This window comes from Oreochromis niloticus, unplaced genomic scaffold (assembly GCF_001858045.2).
Source record: "Oreochromis niloticus isolate F11D_XX unplaced genomic scaffold, O_niloticus_UMD_NMBU tig00000287_pilon, whole genome shotgun sequence".
NCBI classification, from domain to species: Eukaryota; Metazoa; Chordata; class Actinopteri; order Cichliformes; family Cichlidae; genus Oreochromis; species Oreochromis niloticus.
Window position 1 is genome coordinate 24,624 of NW_020327108.1, and position 4,675 is coordinate 29,298.

Sequence of the window (4,675 nt, forward strand, 5' to 3'; positions counted from 1 at the left end):
CTTGGAGTTCAGTGGTGTGTTGAGGCGGATGAATTTCAGTTCAGGGTGGTGGTAAAAGAAAACCCACTGACAAGGAGAGGGGTTCTCTCAACTGTTGCCTCAGTCTATGATCCACTAGGTTTCGTGGCTCCATTCCTACTTGTCGGCAAACAGATTCTTCAAACGCTGTGTAGAGACAAGGTAAGCTGGGACGAACCTCTCCCCGAGCACATCCAGCCACAATGGGAGTCATGGCTCAAAGATCTGCCTCATTTGGCAGCTCTAAGGATTCCAAGAAGCTACCTTCCATCAAACTTTGGTGAAGTCTCACTATATGAGCTTCACAACTTTTCTGATGCAAGCTTCAAAGGGTATGGTGCATGCTCATACCTTAGAGCGGTGAGTGAAACAGGACAAATAAGTTGTTCACTTGTCTTGGGGAAAGCAAGAGTAGCCCCTACCAAACTAACAACCATCCCAAGGCTTGAGTTATCATCAGCTGTGACCTCGGTCCGCATTGGTGATATCATCAGAGGCGAGCTGGAGATTGAAAATGTGCAAGAGTATTACTGGACTGACTCGAAGGTGGTCCTTGGCTATGTGAACAATGATGCTAAAAGGTTCCAAACATTCGTGGCCAACCGCATCCAGCGAATAAGATCTAGCACAAAACCTGAACAATGGCGATATGTCAACTCTGAAGACAACCCAGCTGATGGAGCCTCAAGAGGATTGACTGCAGTTCAAATTAAAGAATCTAACTGGCTGAAAGGACCCAACTTCCTTTGGCAGCAAAATCTCCCACATGAAGTGGGAATGGTGGGAGAAGTTGAGGCTACTGATCCTGAACTTCGGAGAGTACATGTTCATGCAGTTAAAGCAAGAGAACAGAATCCAATGGTAAACCGTTTAACTAAATTTTCTGACTGGTCCAGAGTGGTGAGAGCAATTGCCAGGCTCAAGAGATTTGTCAGAGAGTTTAAGGGATTTCAGTCGAGAACTAATGAGTCGACTAATCTTGAAGAACGAAGAGAAGCAGAGATCTTCATCATCAAACTCGTACAAGAAGACGCGTTTGCTGAAGACATAAAGAAAATAAGAGGCAAGAAGGAACACACTTTGAGCAGGCACAACAGGCTACGCCAGCTGAATGCTTTCCTGGACGAAACCAATGTTCTCAGGGTGGGAGGACGGCTGTCTCAGTCAGCCTTACACCATGATGTAAAGCATCCTGCGATACTTCCAAAAAAATCTCACGCGTCAGCTCTGCTGGTCAAACATCATCATGAGCGCATACACCATCAAGGAAGGGGCATGACCATGAATGAGTTGCGCGCAAACGGAATATGGGTCCTAGGATGTGGAAGTGTGGTCTCCTCACACATTTACAAGTGTGTAAAATGTAGACGATACAGAAGAACAACTGAGGTTCAACAAATGGCAAATCTACCAGAAGAGAGAATTGAGACATCTCCCCCCTTTACTTATTGTGGGCTTGATTGTTTTGGCCCCTTTATTGTGAAGGAAGGAAGGAGAGAGTTGAAACGATACGGATTGTTATTCACCTGCCTATGTTCTAGAGCAGTTCACATAGAAACCCTTGACGATTTGACAACAGACGCATTCATAAATGCACTTCGATCATTCATAGCTATTCGAGGACCCGTGCGCCAGCTAAGATGTGATAGAGGGACAAACTTTGTTGGTGCTAGAAAGGAGCTTTCTGAGTTGCTTGAAGGAATGGATCAAGACCGTACAAGGGCGCTTGGTTGTGAATTTGTGCTGAATGTCCCGTCAGCTAGTCATATGGGAGGAGTTTGGGAGCGCCAGATTCGAACAATCCGAAGCATCCTGATAACTATGCTTGACAAGTCTGCTAGCAGACTTGACACCACAACTCTAAGAACGTTTCTGTATGAAACAATGGCCATAATCAACAGCAGGCCACTAAGTGTCGAGCATCTTCACGATCCTACTGGTCCTGAACCCCTCACTCCTAACCACATTCTAACCATGAAATCATCTGTAATTCTGCCACCTCCTGGACAGTTCTGCAAAGAAGACCTCTATCTGCACAAAAGGTGGAGAAGAGTGCAGTTTTTGGCCAATGAATTTTGGCAACGATGGAAACGAGAATACCTGCTAAACCTCCAACAACGACAGAAATGGCAGAAGACGTCACGAAACTTGCAAGCAGATGACATTGTAATATTAAAGGATGACAGTGCACCAAGAAACCGGTGGAAGCTTGCAAGGGTTGTGGAAGCCCTGCCCAGCACAGATGGCAAGGTGCGAAAGCTAAAGCTTCTGCTCAGTGACACTACCTTTGATAAGGGAAAACCAATCACTAAATCAGTTTACCTTGAGAGGCCTGTTCACAAAGTAGTTACATTACTTGAGGCCACCTAAAACACACGTAAAGCTAAATGACCTACACTTAAATGTACACTCACACATCACTTCCTTATAATTTTCATTGAGGAAAATCTCTCCTTTTAAGTCAATGAGTGATTTTGGTGGGAGTGTAAATGCTGTTAAAATGTTCTGTGTAGATTTCATGATGTAGATGACTGATTTATAATAAGTTACATAGTTTCATGAATATATATATATATAGTTTGTGTTAAAATGTCTTTATTTGAAATGTACATGTGTAAAGTGTAAAAGCTAGTGTCTCGTGAGAATACCCCTTAACGAGAGTACACGAGACCTTTCATGGACTGCGAGGGAGCAGATGTCTCTCATGAAGCGATTTTAAGCTAAAAGGTTTACTAAAAGAAAAGGTAACACAAAGACTTAAGGACCTCTTTTCAGGACAAGCAGCCAACGAGGTATTTGTCATTTGAGAAATGTTTTCATTTGTGTTTGGACTTAATATGTGTACTGTAAAGTTGCTAATTGGTTTGTACTGTTTACTCGTGACCAGTTCTCACGGCGTAAAGGCGTAATGGCGTATCGGCGTACTGGTGATGGTGAAGCTGAGGAGAGAAAGCTCAAGTAATAAACGCCCGTTTCAAAGAACCGACCTGTGTCTGTGTTGTCGTGAAGAGAGCTACAATTTTTCTTTTCCCGTTTTTATTCTCACTGACGTTGTTCCCATGAACAACAGGATGCATGTAAAGTAAAACATCACGCCTGTGTTAAAACATACAAAATCCACCGCAGTGTAAAGTTAAGGAAAGTTCCTCATGGTTCAGAGGTTGCTCAGCAGAAGATGATTTAAAATGTATTGGTTAAAATGCGTGAAACGGAATGTTTCGATTGGTCAGAATAATCCATGAAAATATAACAAATGTTTTATAAAGAAGGAAACCACATTTATTGTTTTTTCACTTCATATATAGTTTTTAATTAATTAAAAATCAGCCTAATGCTATGCCAGATTCTAGCTTTGTTTGACAGTGTGTAGAACAAACCTGATGACATACACTCCTAGAAAATATTAAAGTCAACCAGACTTTGAGGACTGCGAGCAATAAACGAATCTGACTGAGTCCAAAAACAGCTGGAAATTATTCTGTGTGGTTATCACAGTTTTACACGTTCCTCTTTATTAATTGATTTATTGTGAACAACATGAACGTGAGGGAGAATTTTGCTCAAGCACTGTTCGGTACACTCACAGCTTGCTGTCTTTAACAGTCTTATTATTTTCTTTCATTGTTTGTTTGGGGATTTCTCCAAAACATGTGTTAATCACAATTATTGACAGTCTAATGCATAGGTGTCAAACTCTGGCCCGCGGGCCAAATTTGGCCCGCAGCCTTATTGCATTTGGCCCGCGAGGCCATACCAAATTACTATTAGAGCTGGCCTACTGGTATTATACAGCTAATATATGTATTGTTTAGTATTAAGCTTTGCTTGTTCCATATTCAATTTTTCAGCAAAACTTGTTTGAGTCCATAAGAAAAGATTCATTCTTATATCTGGAGGAAGATTTTTTTTTTCAATAAATATTAACGTTAGCCCGCGACTTTGTTCCAGTTTTGAATTTTGGCCCACTGTGTATTTGAGTTTGACACCCCTGGTCTAGTGTAATAGGTAGATTTGTTTTGAAATGTGCAGAGCTCGTCTGCATCATTGTTTCAGAGAGAAGAATAAACAAGATGTAGTAGTAACCACAAGTGGCCAGCAGGCGTCACTGTGGAGATGGGTTTCATTTTGTTTCGAAGCCTCGATTGAATTCCCCGGCTCTCCCTGCATTTCCCCACAACTGCCAGAGTCATTTCGCCGCCGTCGCTCCCGTGCTGTGCTCACAGCGTGGATTTCAACAGTGAAAGCATACACGACTACTGTCTTCAATTCGTTGACATACATTTAAAACACCTCTCTGCCGTTGCTTTTGTGGTCATTGAAGCATTTTCATTGAAGATCTTTTGAATCCGCCGGAGTCTCTGCTCTCCGCGTCCTGCCGTGGTCCTGCCGTGGTCCTGCCGTGGTTCGGAGCGCAGGCGATAGCAAAGAAGAAAATGTGAGTCGAGGAAGCTCGCGCCACCGGTGTAGCTCTGGCCGTTAGCAGAGTGAAGCTGACCCTCCACCCACTTGAAACGTAAAGGCAAATAGGTGGAGCGGTTAGTGCTACGTTTGTGCAGGTAAAATTAGCGTTTGTGCTGCTACGGTTTTTGAGATATTAAACTTTATTTTATAGGTCATTCAAAGCAAGGGCGTAGATTTGGTATTGGCATTGGTGGGG

The 4,675-nt window shown here is 42.8% G+C and overlaps 1 long non-coding RNA gene across 1 annotated transcript; it reads left to right on the forward strand.

The window, feature by feature from the left end:
* Positions 1-1,865: 1,865 nt before the first annotated feature.
* On the forward strand, positions 1,866-2,997 carry LOC112844490 (uncharacterized). Its single transcript, XR_003217219.1, has 2 exons — positions 1,866-2,810; positions 2,906-2,997. It is a non-coding gene; the product is annotated as an uncharacterized LOC112844490 (long non-coding RNA).
* Positions 2,998-4,675: the final 1,678 nt, after the last annotated feature.